This window comes from Macaca thibetana, chromosome 14 (assembly GCF_024542745.1).
Source record: "Macaca thibetana thibetana isolate TM-01 chromosome 14, ASM2454274v1, whole genome shotgun sequence".
NCBI lineage: Eukaryota > Metazoa > Chordata > Mammalia > Primates > Cercopithecidae > Macaca > Macaca thibetana.
This window is the reverse complement of record NC_065591.1, coordinates 103,699,595-103,722,129: the sequence shown is the minus strand read 5'-3', so window position 1 is coordinate 103,722,129 and position 22,535 is coordinate 103,699,595. Positions and strand designations below refer to the sequence as shown.

The window sequence follows — 22,535 nt, the reverse complement described above, 5'->3', positions numbered from 1 at the left end:
TCCATTTATAACATGGGTTACTGAGTTGTACAGAGCTATTATAGGAAGTAAATTAAGGAGAAGAAGCAGGAAAAGCCCCTGGCAGAGTTCAAGGAATATTAGTTACTCTGTCTCTGCCCTCTTTGATTTTAGCCCTCAGTTTAAAGGACTGGAACACATCTGAATGAACTCTGGATAATGCTACATAAAAGGCCTTACTGCATCTCTAAAATTAATTACATCATCAGGGAAGACATGGTGACCCTAATATTGTTTGACGTTTTCCTATTGATAAGTATTGCCTTAAGCTGATTTACAAGGGCAATAAGCAGGACTTGGGTGATTATCACCTAAGAAGCTCTGAGGTATAGGCTAAATCAGTGGCCCCCAACCTTTTTGGCAGCAGGGACTGGTTTTGTGGAAGACAATTTTTCCCGTGGCCCCGGGGGAGCAGGGGATGGTTTCGGGATGATTCAAGCATTAGATTCTCATAAGGAGTACACAAGCTAGATCTCTCACGTGTGCAGTTCACAATAGGATTCATGCTTATATGAGAATGTAATGCCACCACTGATCTGACAGGAGGAGGAGCTCAGCTTCACTCACCTCCTACTGTGCAGCCTATTTCCTAATAGGCCACAGGCCAGTACCAGTCCATGGCCTAGGGGTTGGGACCCCTGGTCTAAATTATCGAGCAAACACCTACTAACCTAAGGCCAGGAAATATCCAATTCAATGACCTACCACATAATAGTTAACTTTTAGAATTACAATTAATAACCAATCAATAAGTGGTTCTATTATTTAGCTTAAAGACATACCACTATGCAAAAAAATCCCCCCCAAAAGAAAAAACAACCCTCCATTTCATTTCTGTGGGTCTGGATAAAACTTCTGATTCACTTGATAAACAGGACTGCTGTAGGTGATCTGGTATAAATGTTTATTGACAACTTTTATTTTTTCTTCAGCAGCTTCCAGCTAATTTCTGATTTCTTGCAAAATCAGAAATCAGTCAGTTTGGGGACTGACCAGGGTTTTGAAATATTCTACATGAAACAATTGCCTAAATTTTTTTTATGACATAGAGGGGAACAACACACACTGGGGCCTATCGGAGGATGGAAGGTGAGAGAAGGGTGAGAATCAGGAAAAATACCTAATGGATACTAGGCTTAATACCTGGGTTATGAAATAATCTTTATAACAAACCCCCATGACACACATTTACCTATGTAACAAAACAAAGGAAAAAAAAAGATCATAATGAGATACCATTGCGCCTCTATTAGAATGACTAAAATGAAAAATTGACTATACCAAGTAAAACAAAAAATATAAATAAATAAATTGGAAACTTAAAAATAAAAAAATTTAATGATGCAGGGGTATGGAGCTAGGACAACAAAAATTGCAAATCTATACAGGTTCAAAAATGCTTTCTCTTAAAAAACAACTTCCTAATAGTCTGAAATACTGTGATCTAGCCAGAAGTTTACAGCTAATTTTTGTGGCTGTGCAGCAGACACTGTTGGCTGCCTAACCAACAGCTATTTACCACCTTCAGCCTTGCCAACATTACCCCAGATTGGTTTAGGTATACACCATATTCTTCCTAGCCATATGCTTCAGAGAACTGAACTCAAGCTCCAGCCAAAGGAGGTCTATCTTGACTAGTCCAAATCAAGCAGGGAAATCCTCTTCTTGATTTTCAATATTATTTTTGAAAGGCCTGTGACTCAATTATGGCAAATGAGGCAGGAGGGAAGTCTGTTGGAGATGCTTCTAGAAAAAGTTTCTAAACAAAGAAAAGGTTTCAAAAAGATTCAGAGAGAAAGAGAGAGAGATTTTTTTTTCCTTGCTCTGGATGTCGGAGCATGAGAATGTGATGCCTGGATTACTGTAGCTGTTTTGAAAACGTGGAACGGGCATCCATGATATGCTGAGCACAAAGACAATAATCTCAGGTCCTTAATGGGTCAATGAACTGCTGAATTAGCCAACTCTAGAGTTTCCCTACTTCAGGCTGTTTGATTATGTCTTGTTTTTGTTAATAATCTGTTTTGACGTGGGTTTTCTGTTACTCCTAGGCAAAAACATCTGACATTATCAAGGCTGAATTAGATAGTGTAACATAACTGAATGCCTGGAAGCCATGTGTCAATTTTAATCATTTTAGTGAATTATCAGTATATTTCCCAAGCAAAGATGGACTTGGTTTTAAATAAATCACAACTTTGACTATTATATAATGATATTTGTTTCAAAAATGTGCAGGGTCACATTTTTTTGTTTGTTGTTACCATAAGTGCCTAAGTTAGACTGGTTCTTTATTGTTATTCTTTTCTAGATCATACCCTTTGCTGTGGCTATTCACAGCTACGATATTAGTATAGGACTATTCTAGTACAGTATGTTTGAGAGTTTTTTGTTTTTTGTTTTTTGCTTTATAGCTAACTCATCCATGATTCTACTTCATTCCCTATATCTGAATTTATAGAAGTTTACTGAGACAATTCTAATTAGCATTTGTTTTGTCTTTTAATATTAGCTAATATTTATTGAGCACTATATTAGTCCATTCTCACATTGCTATAAAGAACTAGCTGAGACTGGGTAATTTATAAAGAAAAGAGGTTTAATCATTTCACAGTTCCACAGAAAGCATGGCTGGGGGGCCTCAGGAAACTTACAATCATGGTAGGAAGGCAAAGGGGAAGCAGGCACATCTTACATGGCTAGAGCAGGAGGAAGAGAGAGCGAAGGGGGAAGTGCTACACACTTTTAAACAACCAGGTCTCATGATAACTCACTATCATGAGAACAGCTATGAAGTCCACTCCCATCATCCAGTCACCTCCCACCAGGCCCCTCTGCCAACATTGAGGATTACAATTTGGCATGAGACTTAGGTGGGGACACAGAGCCAAGCCATATTAAGCATTTACTACGTGGTAGACACTGTGCTAAGTGCTTTAACCTTTTTAAAGCACTCATTTTTTAAAGAATAATTCTGGGGAACGTGTGTATAATACATATATGTTATTTCAGTAAGATGTAATACTTAGAAAATGAGATGGTTATCTTTGCCTAATGCTTTTGGAATGATACATATTTTTATGCTTTGAAAAATTCTATGCTACTTTTTCCTTCACATATTTATTTTGAAGATTACACTGGGTTCGATTGTTGTTCTGAAGATTTATAATCACTGTTCATTCAGTAATTATTTGAGTGCCTTCTATGTGCTAGCTACAAAAATAAGACATGCTTTCTGCCCTTAAGGAATTAAGAATTGAGTGGAAGAGCAGGCAAATAAAAAGATAATTCCAAGACACTTTTTAAAGATCCTAATATGTCCATTCAAAATGTCTGTTATGGGGACCCTGAAGGTAAATACCTATTCTGGACACAGAAGGAATCCTGGAGACAGTTACCCTGGATGAATTTTATCTGGTTGGTTGTTTTTTGTGTTGTTGTTATTGTTGTTTGCAGTGGCATGATGTATTAGTCTGTTTTTATGCTGCCGATAAAGACATACCTGAAGCTGGGTAATTTATAAGCAAAAAGAGATTCAATGGACTCACAGTTCCATGTGTTTGGGTAGGCCTCACAATCATGGTGGAGGGCAAAAGGCACATCTTACATGGTGGCAGACAAGAGAGAAATGAGAACCAAGTGAAAGGGGTTTCCCCTTATAAAACCATCAGATCTTGTGAGACTTATTCACTACCACAAGAACAGTATGGGGGAAACTGCCCCCATGATTTAATTATCTCCCACCAGGTCCCTCCCACAACATATGGGAATTATGGGAGCTATAATTCAAGATGAGATTTGAGTGGGGACACAGCCAAACAATATCACATGATTATAGCTCATGGCAGCTTCAACCTCCTGGGCTCAAGACACCTTCTTGCCTCAACTTCCCCAGTAGCTGGGACTACATACCTGAGCCACCATGCTGGGATTTTTTTTTTTTTAGAGACAAGGTCTCACTATGTTGCACAGGCTGTTTTTGAACTCCTGGGCTCAAAGGAGCCTCCTGCCTTGGCCTCCCAAAGGGCTGGATTTATAGGTGTGAGCCACCACGTCTGACCTCCTGACTGATTGAATTTAATTTGTTAATTAAAATTTTTTTTTGAGACAAAGTCTGACTTTGCCACCCAGGCTGGAGTGCAGTGACATGATCACAACTCACTGCAGCCTTGGTCTTCCAGGCTTAAGTGCTTCTCCAACCTCAGCCTTCTGAGTAGCTGGGACTACAGGTGCATACCACCACACCCAGCTAATTTTTATATTTTATGTACAGACGGGGTTTCGCCATGTTGCCCAGACTGGTCTTGAACTCCTGAGCTCAAGTGATATCCCCGCCTTGGCCTCCCAAAGTGCTGAGATTACAGATATGAACCACCACACTTGGCCTGCTGACCGAATTTTTTAAACGGCTTCTTTGAGACATCATTCACATAATATACAATTCAACCAAACTACAATATGATGGCTTTAGAATATCACAAAGTTGTACATCCATCACAATCAATTTTAGAACATTTCATTAGCACACGAAGATACCTTACACTCCTTAGCCATTACCCTCCCATGCTTGCCCCTCTGCCCTAGGCAACCACTTATCTATTTTCCTTCTTTATTGATTTGCCTATTCTGGACATTTCCTATAAATAGAATCATACAATATGTGGCCCTTTGTGACTAGCTTATTTTTCTTAGCAGAATCAAGAGGCATCCAGGTCATTGCATGTATCTGTACTTTACTCTTTTTGTTGCCAAATAATATTTCATTGCAGAAGCATACCACGTTTTATTTATTCATTCATCAGGTGACAGACATTTGAGTTTCCATTGACTATTATGAATATTGCTGCTATGAACATGTATGCACAGGTTTTTATTTTATTTATTTACTACTTATTTATGTATTTATTTATTTTTTGAGATAGAGTCTTGCTCTGTCACCCAGACTCAAGTGCAGTGGCACGATCTCAGCTCACTGCAACCTCTGCCTCCCGGGTTCAAGCGATTCTCCTGCCTCAGCCTCCTGAGTAGCTGGGATTACAGGCATGCGACACCATGCCCAGCTAACTTTTTTATTTTTAGTAGACACTGCATTTCACCATGTTGGTCAGGGTGGTCTCGAACTCCTGACCTCAGATGATCAGCCCGCCTCGCCCTTCCAAAGTATTGGGATTACAGGCGTGGGCCACTGCGCCCAGTCCTGGTTTTTATTTTTAAATACCTGTTTCTAGTTATTTTAGGTATATGCCTAGGAGTAGAATTGCTGGGTCACATAATAATTCTATATTTAACTTTTTGAGGAATGCCAACTATTTTCCACAGTGGCTGCACCATTTTACATTCTCAGTAGCAGTGTATAAATACTCCAATTTTCCATATTCTCACCAACACTTGTTATTATCTTTTTTATTTTAGCCATCCTTGTGGGTGTCTGACTGAATTCATAATGGTATATAGTACTTAGCAAGATACAGAAAGAAGGAAAATAGACCTAGGAAGGAAGAACAGCATGAAGTGCCTGGGTATTTAGGTTTAGTTGGAGCACTGGATGTATCACAAAGCGTGTGAGAAATGAGGAAAGAGGGTTGAAAAGTGGCTCTGCTAAGGAGTTTGGAATGCATTTTGAAGATCATAGAAGCCAATAAAGGAATTTAGCCAAGAGAGTGGCATGATCAACTTTGCATATTAAACTCGCTCTAGGAGAAACATAGCAATTGATAAGTAGGAAGCAAAATGGGGAACGGAGACATCAACCAAAAAGGTGTTGCAGCAGACTAGGTGATAAATAATGGAACACTGGAATATGACAAAGGCAATAAAGACGTGGAAAAGGAGGATGTATCAAGAGATAATATGGAAACAGAATTTATAGGGCTTGTATCTATTTGGATAAGGAGGATGAGAAAGGGGACACCAAAATAATTCTCTGGTTTCTGGTTTTGACAATTGTGTGAACTTATTATACAATATATAGCTTTAAAAATAAGAGTGGTTAAAAAGAGCTATGAAATTCACCAAGATACAGAACATACTAGGGGAAAATTTTTTTGAGATGAAAGATTATGAATGCAGTTTAGATACGTCGAGGTTGTGAGGTCTTTGGGAATTCAAAGGGAGATATTCAATAAATAGTTGGATATTTATATCCAGTGTTCTGGAGACATATCTGGGATAGAAGTATAGATTTAAAATTTGGAAGCATATAGATAGGAGTTAAAGGTATAGGAGTGGATAGTACCACCTAGGGTTAGCAAAACAAGGAGCAAAAGGGCCAACCACAGAATCATTGGAAAGGCAAACTTAAGGTATTGGCAGAGAAAAATGAGCTCATAAAAGGGACCTAGTAATGATCAGAGAAATGAGGGAAAAACATATTTAGCACAATGTCACAGAAACCAAGGGAATAAGATTTCAAGAAGGAAAAAGTGGGTTGTCAAGTGGATTACCAAATGCAGAATATAAAAGTTAAATAACATGTGAGCTGAAGTATCCATTAGATCTGGTAAAATTTTCACTGTCATAGAAACACTTGTAGGAAAGTGGTGGGTCAAAGAGGAAATGGGGGACAGACTTCTTGACAAGATAGAGCAGTAAGCTCATATTTGATGCAGTCCCTCTACTGTAAACACATAGCAATGGTAGAATTTTTAAAGTAGAAAAGATAAATGACAATATGGACAAATTAAATTACAAAATATTTAAATAAATAAAATTTAGGGGAATAGGCCTATTAGACTCTAGATAGAAGAAGACAGTGGAAGCTGATGAGTTCAACTCCTACAGGGTAATGAGACTAAAAGTTCTCAGCCTAAGACAGAAGCAGCAATTGGCTCATTACTTAATGCCAGTGGCTGTGATGGGATTTTCCCACTCGTGAAAGAAAGGCAGAAAAATCCTGTCCATCTGCCTTCTAGGTTTTAGTTGAATAGAAGCTGGGCTTAGTGAGATGGAAAGATGAAGCCATAGTCTCATGATTCAGAATTTATATATGATATCTTTTTTTTTTTTGAGATTGAGTCTTGCTCAGTAGCCCAGGCTGCAGTGCAGTGGCATGACCTCGGCTCACTGCAACGCTTACCTCCCGGGTTCAAGCGATTTTTCTGCCTCTGCCTCCCAGTAGCTGGGATTATGGGCACCCGCCACCTGGCTAATTTTAAAAAATTTTTAGTAGAGATGGGGTTTCATCATGTTGGCCAGGCTGGTCTTGAACTCCTGACCTCAAATGATTCACCCACCTCGGCCTCCCGAAGTGCTGGGATTATAGGCGTGAGCCACCGTGTCCAGCCTATATATGATATCTTGTAGCTCAGTGATAGCACCCAATATGACAGCAGAACAGTAGCCCTACTCATCATTATAATATCCCATTTAGAATTGGGAAGGAGATGTAAGAAGCGTGATGAAGGCAACTGCAAAACCACTATAGAGTAAGGAGTGGTAGGCATAGAAGCAGAGAAATAAAGAAGGAAAAGCAAACTGAGAATCTACTGAAAACCAAAATTCCAAATACATGAAGAAACGCCATAGTAAGAAAGATAGGCAACAATAAAATCAGCAATAAGAAAAATGAAGGACCTTGGAACCCACCCATTCTTTTACTTTAAGAAAAGGACAAGTAATTGTTGCAGAGGTATTTTCCATTTCTATATTTTGCAGCTGCCTTTTTGTAAGAAGCACTTTTTCCAAATAAAAAAAATTAAATAAAAATTTAAAAATAAAAATGAGGGACTGGGTGCAGTGGCTCACACTTGTAATCTCAGCACTTTGGGAGGCTAGCATGGGCGGATCACCTGAGGTCAGGAATTCAAGACCAGCCCGGCCAACATGGTGACACACCATCTCTACTAAAAATACAAATATTAGCCCAGCGTGGTGGCACACGTCTGTAGTCCCAGCTACTCAGGAGGCTGAAGCAAAAGAATCACTTGAATCCAGAAGGCAGACACTGCAGCGAGTTAAGATTGCGCCAGGGCACTCCAGCCTGGGCAACAGAGTGAGACTCCGTCTCCCAAAAAAAAAAAAAAAAAAAGTTGAGGGGGGTGTAATAATTGTATTTAGAAAGGGCAAGAAATACTACATTAAAACAAGCAGAATTTTAAAAGTGGATGGACATGAAAAAGAACCATTTAAATGTATTAGAAATTAGTTGATGTTATGAATGCTATAAGGAACAAAGTTACACATTTACAAATTGAAAGAAAGCTGAGGAATTCACTCAGAATACAGCAAATTGGGGGAAAAGATTTTTAAAAATAAGAACAGTTAGGATATATTGAGGAGAAAATGAGAAACCAATATGTATCCAAATAGGTGCTTCTAAGAATTAATAGAGAAAATGATAAAGCATTACTTGAAGAGATTTTTCAGAATTGAAGATGTGAGTCTTCAGATATTGGGCAGGATAAATAATACTAAATATACACTTAAATATATGATCACGAAAATTCAGAATAATAAGGATGAGAAAAATCTGAAAAGATATGAGGACAAAAAGATGTATTAATTACAAATGAGTTACGATTAGATTGACAGCAGACTTCTCAGTAAAAATCAAAAGACAATAGAGTAACGGCTTCAAAGTACTGGTGGGGTAGAAACAGCTGCTAACTCATAGTTATAGGTAAGTTATCACTCAAAGTAAAATATGCCAGGAATGCAAAGATGATTCAATATTGGAAAATCTCTCAATATAAATTTACTGTATTAATAGACTAAAAGAAAATAAAATCTTATGATTATCCCAACTAATGTGTGGTTCAGCTTCTCTATTTACATGGAGGGAAACTTCTGTTAGAAAATCAGAAATAAAAGAAATTTCCTCAAGTTGGTAAATATTATATAACAAAAACTTAGCACAAACATACTTACCAATGAAAATTTAATTCATTCTATTCCTTTGAATATCCTGAGCAAGACAAAGATGCCCATTATCACTCCTAATATTTTACATAGCAATAAAGGTTCTGAACAATGCCATAACAGAAGAAAAACAAAGAAGAGGTGTAAGAATTGGAAGGGTAGAGATGAAACTGTTATTATTTATAAATGATATAATAATCTGCTAAAACAACCCCAAAAGAATCAACGGACAGGCCAGACATGGTGGCTCATGCCTGCAACCCCAGGACTTTGGAATGCTGAGGTGGGAGGATCACTTTAGCCCAGGAGTTTGAGACCAGCCTGGACAACATGGTGAAACTCCGTCTCTACAAAAAAAAAAAAAAAAAATTAGTCAGGCGTGGTGGTGCACACCTGTAGTTCCAGGTACTTGGGATGCTGAGGTGGGAGAATCACCTGAGCCTGGGAGTTCGAGATCGAGGCTGCAGTGAGCCAAGATCACATCACCGCACTCCAGCCTTGGGAAATGGGAGGGAGACCCTGTCCTCCCTCACCCCCCAAAAAAATCAGAATCAACAAACTATTAGAACTAACAAGAGAGTTCAGCAAACTTGCAGCATATAATCTCAGATTATGAAATACTGTGCTGGTTATCTACTTCTGCATATCAAACTACCTGAAAATTTAGTGGCTTAAACAACAATCATTTTATTAAACCTTACCAGATGGTATTCAGCTGGTAGATGGTCTCATCTATAGGTTTTAAGGTGACTTAACTCTCATTCCTAATGCCTTGGCATGGATGGTTGGAAAGGTGGGCTCAGCTGGGCCTCTCTCCCTGTCCACATAGTGTCAGGATCTCTCTACAAGATCTCTTCAGCAGATAGTCAGATTTCTTATATGGTGGTTCAGGTCTCCAAGAAAGAGTGTTCCAAAAGACAGAAAGTGGGAGCTGCAAGTTTAAGGCTAGGGCTGGAAATTTATACAGCGTTTCTTTTGCCATAATTTTTTGACCAAAGCAGTTGCAAAGCCTTTCTATATTCAAAGGGAAGGGCACAGACCCCCAATCTCTTGGTGGAGGGAGAGTAAAAGAGTTTCCAGCCAACCTTAATCCTCGACAAGAGCATACAGAGAGGGAGAAAGTATATGAAATCTCTAAAAATCACAAGGAATAATAGCATTAATAGCAATACTATACAAGGAATTCATAAGAATCAGCAAGAAAAGGACAGCTACTCCAATTTTCTTTAAAAAGGACAAAGAATATGCATAGGACATTTATGCAAGTGGAAATCAAGAAGCCAACATGCATACAAAGGAATGCTGAAAATAACTAGTAGTCAGTGAAATGCAAATCAAAGTAACAATAAGCTATCTCTTTACAACAGTGTTTCTCAATATTGGCATTACCAACATTTTGGGCCCCTTTGTTGTGGGGGCTTTTCTGTGCCTTGTAGGATGTTTGGCAGCATCCCTGGCCTGCACCCACTAGCTGCCAATAGACATCCCCTTTGTGAAAATAAAAAATGTCTCTAGAAATTGCCAATTATCTCCTGGAGGATAAAATTGTCCCAGGTCGAGAACCATTGCTTTGTACCTATCAGCATGGCAAAAAATAGAGAGCCGGTTAATGTTTTGTTTTGTTTTGTCTTTTGTTGAGACGGAGTCTCGCTGTTTCCCCAGGCTGGAGGGCAATGGCGCAATCTTGGCTCACTGCAACCACAGCTTCCCAGGTTCAAGCGATTCTCCTGCCTCAGCCTTCCAAGTAGCTGGGACTTCAGGCGCGTGCCACCACGCCCGGCTAATTTTTGTATTTTTAGTACAGATGGGGTTTCATCGTGTTAGCCAGACTGGTCTCTAGCTCCTGACCTCATGTGATCCACCCACCTTGGCCTCCCGAAGTGTTGGGATTACAGACATGAGGCACCATGTTAATGTTGTGTTAGCAGAGATACGGCAACATAAGAAGCCTCAGGCCTTATTGATGGGTGTGTGAGTGGCACAGTCATTCTTGAGAGCAATAGTCAAATTAAATATAGACATAGCTCAGGACTCACCAGTTCAACATAGGGGTAATTTACACAGGTCCATAAAGGAACATATATGAGGATGTTCTCTGCAGCTTTGTCTGATAATGGGGAGTTAGAGGCAAATTAAAATGTTGTGGCAGAATATCCTATCCAATAATAGCAGATATCTTTTTCTCAGTGCACATGAAAGCTTCTATAGGACAGACCAAAAGTTAGGCCACAAAACAAGTTTTAACACATTTTAAAAAACTGAAATCATACAAAGTATCTTTTCTGATCACAATGAAATAAAATTAGAAATCACTAACAGAAGGAAAAAGGGAAAATTCACAAATTAAATAATACACTCTTAAACAACTACTGGATTAAAGAAGAAATCACTGCTGGGCACGGTGGCTCATGCCTGTAATCCCAGCACTTTGGGAGGCCAAGGCGGGCGGATCATGAGGTCAGGAGATCGAGACCATCCTGGCTAACATGGTAAAAATACCAAAAAATTAGCTGGCCATGGTGGCCGGTGCCTGTAGTCCCAGCTACTCAGGAGGCTGAGACAGGAGAATGGTGTGAACCTGGGAGGCAGAGCTTGCAGTGAGCCGAGATCCCGCCACTGCACTCCAGCCTGGGTGACAGAGCGAGACTCTGTCTCAAAAAAAAAAAAAAAAAAAAGAAGAAGAAGAAATCACAAGGGAAATTAGAAAATACCTTGAGACAAACGAAAACCAGAACACAGCTAGGTGCCGTGGCTCACACTTTGGGAGGCCAAGACAGGTGTATCACATTAGCCCAGGAGTCCTAGACCAGCCTAGGCAAAATGGTAAAACCCCATCTCCACAAAAAATACAAAAAAATAGCCATGCATGGTGGTGCGTATCTGAAGTCCCAGCTATTCAGAGAGTTAAGGTGAAATGACCCCTTGTGTCCAGGAGGCCAAGAGAGCAATGAGCCGTGTTTACACCTGTCTCAAAAAGAAAGAAGAAAAGAAAGAAAGAAAGAAAGAAAGAAAGAAAGAAAGGAAGGAAGGAAGGAAGGAAGGAAGGAAGGAAGGAAGGAAGGAAGGAAGGAAGGAAGGAAGGAAGGAAGGAAGGAAGGAAGGAAGGAAAGAAGGAAAGAAAGAAGGAAAGAAAGAAGGAAAGAAAGAAGGAAAGAAAGAAAGAAAGAAAGAAAAAGAAAAGAAAGAAAGAAAAGAAAGAAAGAAAGAGAGAGACAGACAGAGACCCTGTCTCAAAAAAAGAAAATAAAAGAAAGAGAGACTGGGCACAGTGACTCACGCCTGTAACCCCAGCACTTTGGGAGGTCAAGGCAGGTGGATTACTTGAGGTCAAGATGGTGAAACCCTGTCTCTACTAAAAATACAAAAATTAGCTGGGCGTGGTGGCGGGCGCCTGTAATCCCAACTACTCAGGAGACTGAGACGGGAGAATCACCTGAATCCTGGAGACAGAGGTTGCAGTGAACCGAGATCATACCAGTGCACTCTGGCCTGGGCAACAGAGCCAGACTCTGTCTCAAAAATAAATAAATAAATAAATAAATAAGAAAAGAAAAAGAGGACACAACATACCGAAACTTATGGAGTGCAGTAAAAGCAATACTAAAGAGAAATTTATATCTGTAAACACATACAGTAAGTCCTTAACACTGTTGATAGGTTCTTGGAAACTGTGACTTTAATAACAATTTTACCATAGGCTGATGTAAACAAAACTATGTTTCTGGTCATGAAAACATCGCTAAACAAAAACATACTTCTGGTCACGAAAACATCATGAAACTTCTAAATAGAAACCAAAAACACTTCTAATTTTTTTTTAATTTTAATTTTTGTGGGTACATGGTAGGTATATATATTTATGGGGTACGTGAGTTGTTTTGATACAGGCATGCAATGCATAATAATTATATAATGAATAATGGGGTATCCATCTCCTCAAGCATTTATCTTTTGTGTTACAAACAATCCAATTATTCTCTTTTTGTCATTTTAAAATGTACAGCTGGGCCAGTGTGGTGGCTCATGCCTGTAATCCCAGGCTGAGGCGGGTGGATCACTTGAGGTCAGGAGTTTGTGACCAGCCTGGCCAACATGGCGAAACCCCATCTCTACTAAAAATATAAGAATTAGCCAGGCGTGGTGGTGTGCAGCTGTAGTCCCAGCTACTCGGGAGACTGAGGCAGAAGAATCACTTGAACCCAGCAGGCAGAGGCTGCAGTGAGCCGAGATTGCGCCACTGCACTCCAGCTTGGGTGACAGAGTGAGACCCTGTCACACACACACATACACACATACACATACACAAAGTACAGTTAAATTATTAATGATTATAGTCACCCTATTGTGCTATCATATAGTTTTATTCATTCTTTCTATGTTTTTTTTTTTGAGTCCATTAACCATCCCCACCTTCCCCCAACCCACACTACCCTTCCCAGCCTCTGGTAACCATCCTTCTATTCTATTGCTATGAGTTCAATTGTTTCAAGTTTAGATTCCACAGTAAGTAGGAACATGCGATGTTTGTCTTTCTGTGCCTGGTTTATTTCACTTAACATAATGACTTCCAGAGTTCCATCCAGGTTGTTACAAATGACAGTATCTCAATCTCTCTTATGGCTGACTAGTACTCCATTGTGTGTAAGTACCATATTGTCTTTATCCATTCATCTGTTGACAGACATTTAGGTTGCTTCCAAATCTTGGCTATTGTGAACAGAGCTACCACAAACATGTGAGTGCAGATATCTCTTTCATATACTGATTTCCTTTCTTTGGGATATACACCCAGCAATGGGATTGCTGGATCATATGGTGGCTCTATTTTTAGTTTTTTGAGGAACCTCCAAACTGTTATCTAAAGTAGTTGTACTAATTTATATTCCCACCAACAGTGTACAAGGGTTCCCTTTTATCCACATTCTTCCAGCATTTGTGACTGCCTGTGTTTTGGACAAAAGCCATTTTAACATTTCATTGCAGTTTTGATCTGCACTTCTCTGATGATCAATGATGTTGAGCACCTTTTCATATGCTTGTTTTCCATGGTGTCTTTTGAGAAATGTGTATTCAGTTTTTGCCCATTTTAAATTAGATTATTAGGTTTTTCTTATAGAGTTGTTTGAGCTCCTTTTATATTCTGGTTATTAATCTCTTGTCAGATGAGTAGTTTGTAAATATTTTCTCCTATTCTGTGGATTGTGTCTTCACTTTGTTTCCTTTGCTGTGCAAAGCTTTTTTTTTTTTCCTTGAGACGGAGTTTCACTCTTGTTGCCCAGGTTGCTGGAATGCAATGGCACAATCTTGGTCACTGCAACCTCCACTTCCCGGGTTCAATAGATTCTCCTGCCTCAGCCTCCCGAGTAGCTGGCATTACAGGCATGGGCCACCACGCCCAGCTTATTTTGTATTTTTTTTTTTTAGTAGAGACGGGGTTACTCAATGTTGGTCAGGCTGGTCTCGAACTCCTGACCTCAGGTGATCTGCCCGCCTCAGCCTCCCAAAATGCTGGGATTACAGACGTGGGCCACTGTGCCTGGCTTGTGCAGAAGACTTTTAATTTGTGATCCCATTTGTCCATTTTTGCTTTGGTTGCCTGTGTTTGTAGGGTACAACTCAAGAAACTTTTACCTAGGCCAATGTCTACGAGTTTCCCCAATGTTTTCTTATAGTAGTTTCATAGTTTGAGGTCTTAGCTTTAAGTCTTTAATCTGTTTTCGTTTAATTCTTGTATATGGCAAGAGATAGGAGTCTAGTTTCATTCTTATGCATATGGATATCCTGTTTCCCCAGCAGGATAACAGTCTCTTTAACAAATGAGACTGTTTCTTTATTATTATTTATTTATTAAAGAGACTGTCTTTCCCCCAGTTTATGTTCTTGGCACCTTTGTCGAAAATGAGTTCACTGTAGGCGTGTGGATTTGTTTCTGGCTTCCTTACTCTGTTCCACTGGTCTATGTGTCTGTTTCTATGCCAGTATCATGTTGTTTTGGTTACTATAGCTCTTTAGCATAATTTGAAGTCAGGTAATATGATTCCTCCATACTTCTAATATTAAACATCAAGATAAATGTGAAGTATACATACATTTAAGAAAGATTACTGGCCGGGCATGGTGCTCACGCCTGTAATCCCAGCACTTTGGGAGGCCGAGGCGGGCGGATCATGAGGTCAGGAGTTTGAGACCAGTCTGGCCAACATGGTGAAACCCCGTTTCTACTTAAAATACAAAAATTAGCCAGGCATGGTGGCAGGCACCTGTAATCCCAGCTACTTGGGAGGCTGAGGCAGAAGAATCTCTTGAAACCAGAAGGCGGAGGTTGCAGTGAGCTGAGATTGCATCACCGCACTCCAGGCTGGGCAAGAAAAGCGAAACTCCATCTCAAACAAAAAAAAAAGAAAGAAAAGAAAGATTATTAAAAATAAGTAAGGTAATTATTTACCCAATTTTTGGTAAGTCAGTGAGTGACAGTATTTGTAGCAGTGGTGAGTTAAATGAAGGAATAAATGTTTGCAAAGTGAAAACTGTAAGGAGCATCTCCTACCACCACGCAGTTCAAAGGCAAACAATCACAAATCTGGAGGCCTCGCTGAATGCTTTCTATTATAGCATTGCTTATGTTGTGCATCTGTATGATTATTGTAGGCTTTATGAATTTTTATTTTATAAACTTTGTATTCATTCATTCATTCATTCATTCATTCGTTCGTTCATTCATTTTCTGACTGGCTTATTCCAGTTCAGGGTCATAGGTGGCTGGAACCTATCCTGGAAGCTCAGGGCACAAAGAGGGAACTGACCCTGGATGGGATGCCATGTACGCCCCCACTCATTCAGACTGGGACCATTTAGAAATTCCAGTTCACCTAATGTGCACATCTTTGGGATGTAGGAGGAACCTAGAGTACCCAAAGAAAACCCACGCAGACTTGGGGAGAACATGCAAACTCTACACAGACACTGTCCCAGCAGGGAAGTAATTCATTTTTCTCATCAACCTAATAATGATACAATGTTAAATAAAACAACATTATTTGAAGACCTACTGTACAATGAAAATAAAGAAAAATTGCAAATTAAAAAACTAATTTTACATCATAAGGAACTAGAAAAAGAAAAGCAAATCCAAAGCAAAGCTAGAAGAAGAAAGAAAATAATAAAAGAGCAGAGATAAATAAAAGAGAGAACAGAAAAATAAAGGAAGTCAATTAAACCAAAAGTTGTTCCTTTGAAAAGATCAACAAAATTGACAAGCCTTACCTAGATTGACTAAGAAAAAAAGAGAGAAAATCAAATTACTAAAATCAGAAAAATGTGGGGACATTATTGCAGATGCAAACAGAAATAAAAAAGATTATATGAGAATACTATGTACAATTATCTGCTAGCAAATTGGAAACATAGGTCAAACAGATAAATTCCTAGAAACACATAGTTTACCAAAACTGACTCATTAAGAAATAGAAAATCTGAATAGATCTATAATTTAGAGTAAGGGGTTTGAATTAGTAATCAAAATACCCCAACAATGAAAGCCCTGGACCAGATGGCTTCACTGATGAGTTCTACCAAATATTTATATAAGAATTAACATCAGTCCTCCTCAAGCTTTTTCAAAAAAAGCAAAGAGGAGGAATACTTCCTAACTCATTCCAGAAAACCAGCATTACCCTGATACTGAAGCCAGACAAAGACATTACAAGAAAAGAAAACTACAGACCAATATACCACATAAATCTTCAACAAAATACTAGCAAACCAAATTCAGCAGGATATTAAAAGGATTATATATATTCTTGAAATGCAAGTTTGAGTCAACATATTAAAATCAATTAATACACCACATTGACAAAATAGAGGGGAAAAAAATCCCACAGGATCATCTCAGTTAATGCAGAAAAAGCATTTGACAGAATTCAAAACCCTTATGCGATAAAAACACTCAACAAACTAGGAGTAGAAGGAAACTACCTCAACATAATAAAGACCACATATGAAAAACCCACAGCAAACACCAAACTCAATGATAAAAATTCAAAATTTCGGACAGGTGTGGAGGCTCACACCTGTAATCTCAGCACTTTGGGAGGCCGAGGCTGGAGGATCACTTGAGCCCAGGAGTTCAAGACCAGCCTTGGCAGTATGGCGAAACCTCGACACTACAAAAACTACAAAAATTAGCTGAGCCTGGTGGCATGCACCTGTAGTCCCAGCTACTCGGTAGGCTGAGGTGAGAGTATTGCTTGAGTCTGGGAAGCAGTGGTTGCGGTGAGCCAAGATCGTGCCACTACACTCTAGCACTTGACCCTGTCTCAACAAATAAAAATCAATCAAACAAACAAACAAACAAAAAAACTGAAACTCCCCCCAAAACTAAAAGTTTCAGTCTATTGCCGGTTCTTGGAAAAAAAATAAACGGTTTTCCTTTAAGATCAGGATCAAGACAAGGATACCCACTTTTGCCACTTCTACTCAGTGTATTATTAGAAGTTCTGTTCAGAGCAATTAAGTAAGAAATAAAAGTATCCACATTGGAAAGGAAGAAGTAAAATTACCTGTTTGTAGATGACATGATCTTACATGCAGAAAACCCTAAAGATTATACACACACACACACCAGTAGAGCTAATATACAAATTCAGCAAAGTGGCAGGACACAAAACCAACAAACAAAAATCAGTTTCATTTCTATACACTAACAATTAATAACCTGAAATAAAGATTAAGACAACAATACTATTTACAATAACATCAAAAAGACTAAAATACTTAGGAATAAACCAATAAGGTAAAAGACTTATACACTGAAAACTGTAATGTATTGCTGAAAGAAATTAAGAAGACATAAATAAATGGAAAGACATCTGTGTTCATGAATTGGAAGACTTAATATTGTTAAGATATCAATATTAGCCATACTGATTACAGAGTCAATGCAATCCCTATCAAAATTCCAATGACTTTGCAGAAAAAAAAAATCTGTCCTAAAATTCATATGGAATCTCAAGGGACCCTGAAAGCTGAAAAAATCTTGAAAAAGAACAAAGTGGGAAGACTTAGACTTTCTGATTTCAAAACTTATTACAAAACTACAGTAATCAAAATGGTGTAATATTGGCAAAAAGGCAGAATGTAGATCAATGTAATAGAATATAGAGTCCAGAAATAAACCTTAGTGCATATGGGCTTGTGATTTCCAACAAGGGCGACAAGATCATTCAATGGGGAAAGGACAGTCTCTCCAACAAATGGTGCTGGGAAAACTGAATATTCACTTGCAAAAGAATGAAGTTGGACCCATACCTTATACATACCTTATACTATAGATAAAAAATAATTCCAAAACTATCGAAGACCTACTTTATTTATTTATTTTTAATTAATTTTTTTTTGAGACACAGTTTTGCTCTTGTTGCCCAGGCTGGAGTGCATGGCGTGATCTTGGCTCACTGCAACCTCTACCTCCTGGGTTCAAGCAATTCTCCTGTCTCAGCCTCCCAAGTACCTGGGATTATAGGCATGCACCACCATACCCGGCTAGTTTTGAATTTTAGTAGAGACAGGTTTCAGCATGTTGGCCAGGCTGGTCTTGAAATGCTGACCTCAGGTGATCCACCTGCCTCGACCTCCCAAAGTGCTGGGATTACAGGCAAGAGTCTGCTCCCAGCCAAAGACCTATTTTGTAAGAACTAAAACTATAAAACTCTTAGAAGAAAATAGGGGGAAAGCTTTGTAACACTGTATTTGGCAATGGTTTCTTGGATATAACATCAGAAGCATAGGCACCACCAACAAAAAATAGATAAATTGGACTTATCAACATTAAAAACTTTTGTGCATCAAGGGACAGTATCTAGAGAGTGAAACAACATCTTCCTCTCTGGGCTCAGACGTAGTTTGCGGTGACATGGCCAAACGCACCAAGGAAGTTGGAATGAGGCTGGGAGCGGTGGCTCACACCTGGAATCCCAGCACTTTGGGAGGCCGAGGTGGCTGGATCACTTGAGGTCAGGAGTTCGAGCCTGACCAACATGGTGAAACCCCATCTCTAATCAAAATACAAAAATTAGCCAGGCATGGTGGCACACACCTGTAGTCCCAGCTCCTGGGGAGTCTGAGGCAGGAGAATAGCTTGAGCCTGGGAGGCGGAGCTTGCAGTGAGTCAAGATTGCACCACTGCACTCCAACCTGGGCGACAGAGTGAGACTCCACCTCAGGAAAAAAGAAAAAAAAAAAAAAAAAGAAAGTCGGAATAGTTGGTAAATACAGGACCCACTGTGGGGCTTCCCTCTGGAAAATGGTGAAGGAAATTGAAATCGGCCTGCACGCCAAGTACACTTGCTCTTTCTATGGCAAAACCAAGATGAAGAGATGAGCTGTGAAAATCAGGCACTGTGGTTTCCTGCATGAAGACAGTAGCTGGCAGTGCGGGGACTTACAATACCACTTCGGCTGTCATGGTAAAGTCTGCCATCAGAAAACTGAAGGAATTGAAAGACCAGTAGACGCTCCTCTACTCTTTGAGACATCACTGGCCTATAATAAATGCGTTAATTTACGTTAAAAGAGAGAGAGAGAGAGAGAGAGAGAGAAACAACAATCTACACAATCAAAGAAAATATTTGCAAACCTTATATCTGATTAGAAATTAGTATCTGGAACATGTAAGTATGTATAAAGAACCCCTACAACTCAACAACAAATAAACAAACAACCCAATTCACAAGTGGGCAAGGAACTTGAATAAACATTTCTCCAAAGAAGATACATGAATAGCCAAAAAGCACACAGAAAGATGTTCAAGGCCAAGCCTGCAATCCCAGCACTTTGGGAGGCCTAGGCGGTTGGATCACCTGAGGTCAGGAGTTTAAGACCAGCCTAGCTAACATGGTGAAACCCCGTCTCTACTAAAAATACAAAAATTAACCGGGCACAGTGGTACGCATCTGTAGTCCCAGCTACTTGGGAAGCTGAGGTAGGAGAATTGCTTGAACCCAGGAGGCAGAGGTTGCAGTGAGCCAACATGGTGCCACTGCACTCCAGCCTGGGCGACAGAGGGCAACAGAGCGAGATTCCTTCTCAAAAAAAAAAAAAAAAAAGGAACAAGAGATGTTTAATCATTAGCCATTAGGGAAAATATGAATCAAAACCACCATGGAATACCACTTTATATCCACTAACATGGCTATTATAAGATGCAAACAAAAACAAAATAAGCGTTGATGAGAATATGGAGAAATTGAAACCCTTGTGTATTACTGGTAGGAATATAAAATGGTACAGCCATTATGGAAAAGTTTGGCATTTTCAAATTGTTAAACTAGAATTATCGGCCAGGCGTGGTGGCTCACACTTGTAATCCCAGCACCATGGGAGGCCGAGGTGGGCAGATCACTTGAAGTCACGAGTTCGAGATCAGCTGGCCAATATGGTGAAACTTTGTCTCTACTAAAAGTACAAAAATTGGTGCGGTGTGGTGGTGTGTGCCTGTAGTCCCAGCTACCTGGGTGACTAAGGCAGGAGAATCGCTTGAACCCATGAAACAGAGGTTGCAGTGAGCCAAGATCACGCCACTGCACTCCAGCCTGGGTGACAGAGCAAGACTCTGTCTCAAATAAAAACAATCAACAACAACAACAACAACAACAAAACAAAACGAAAACATATAGAATTATGGTATGATCCAGCATTCCACTTCTGAATGTATACCTCAAAGAATTGAAAGCAGGGACACAAACAGAAACTTGTATATCAATGTTCATAACAGCATAATTCACAATAACTAAAAGATGAAAACAACCCAAGTATCCATCAACAGATAATGGAGAAGCAAACTGTGGAATATACAGGCATGGAATATTATTCAATCTTTTTTTTTTTTTTTTTTTGAGACAGAGTCTCCTCTCTCACCAGGCTGGAGTGCAGTGGTGCAATCTCGGCTCAATGCAACCTCCTCCTCCCAGGTTCAAGTGATTCTCCTGCCTCAGCCTCCTGAGTACCTGGGATTACAGGTGGGCGCCACCACGCCTAGCTAATTTTTGTATTTTTTTTAGAAATGGGGTTTCATCATGTTGGCCAGGATGGTCTCAATCTCTTGACCTCACAATCTGCCTGCCTTGGCCTCCCAAAGTGTTGGGATTACAGGTGTGAGGCACTGTGCCCAGCCTATTCAATCTTAAAGAAGAGGAGGCTGAGGTGGGAGGATCGCTTGAACCCAGGAGTTTGACACCAGCCTGGGAAACAAAATGAGACCCTGTCCCTACTCCCTACACAAATTTGTTTTGAAAAATTAGCTGAGCATGGTGGAACGCACCTGTAGTCCAGATACTTGGGAGGCTGAGAGTGGAGGATCCCTGGAGCCCATAAGTTTGAGGTTGCAGTGAGCTATGATCACACCACTGCACTCCAACCTGGGTGACAGAGACTGTCTCAAAACAAAAATAAGATACATGGTATAACATAAATGAGCCTTGAAAATACTATAAGCCAGACACAAAAGGACAAATATTACACAATTCTACTTAAATGAGGTACCTAGAACAGGTAAATTCATAGAGACAGAAAGTAGAATACAGGTTACCAAGAGCTGAGGGAGTGGGGGTCAGGGAATGAGCTGTTATTGTTTTATAGGTACAGAGTTTTAGTTCGGGATGATGAGAAAGTTCTGGAAATTGATAGTGGTGATGGTTGCACAACATTGTGAACATGGCACAACAGTGTGAAAATACTTAATGCCACTAAATTATACACTTAAAAATAGCTACAATGGGCCACACATGGTGGCTCATGCCTGTAATCCCAGCACTTTGGGAGGCTGAGGCAGGTGGACTGTTTGAGGTCAGGAGTCTGAGTCCAACCTGGGCAATATGGTGAAACCCTGTCTCTATGAACAACAACAAAAAGCTAAAATGGTAAATTATACGTTATGTTTATACACACACACACACACACACACACACACACATATATTTTTGAGACGGAGTCTCACTCTGTCGCCTAGGCTGGCGTGCAGTGGGTGTGATCTCGGCTCACTGCAACCTCTGCCTCCTGGGTTCAAGAGATTCTCCTGCCTCAGTCTCCAGAGTAGCTGGGATTACAGGCGCCCGCCACCACGCCCAGCTAAATTTTGTATCTTTAGTAGAGACAAACTTTCGCCACACTGGCCAGGCTGCTCTCAAACCCATGACTTCGAGTGATCCTCCAGCCTCGGCCTCCCAAAGTGCTGGGATTACAGGCATGAGCCACTGCACCTGGCCGTGTTATGTATATTTTTCCTCAATTTTTAAAATGTGCTAGATACCTAGGAAATAGAGTAAGACATATAATATGTAAACTTAAAATATGTGCCTATACCGGGGCCTATTATGGGGAAGGGGGCGGGGGGAGAGATGGCATTGGGAATTATACCTGATGTAAATGACGAGTTGATGGGTGCTGATGAGTTGATGGGTGCAGCACACCAACATGGCACAAGTATACATATGTAACAAACCTGCACGTTGTACACATGTACCCTAGAACTTAAAGTATAATAAAAAAAAAAGTGCCTATAAAACAATATTTATATTGTAAGAACATACAAATAAATTATTAGAATTAATGAGAACTCAAATTCTAAAACTGACCTAACGATGCAATACAGTGTCAATCAGTATCCT

General features: G+C 39.8%; 1 pseudogene; it reads left to right on the top strand.

Annotated features, from left to right (window-relative positions):
• The first annotated feature begins 1,100 nt into the window (after window positions 1-1,100).
• On the top strand, window positions 1,101-20,759 carry LOC126936528 (putative 60S ribosomal protein L37a-like protein; annotated as a pseudogene).
• The last annotated feature ends 1,776 nt before the right edge of the window (window positions 20,760-22,535 follow it).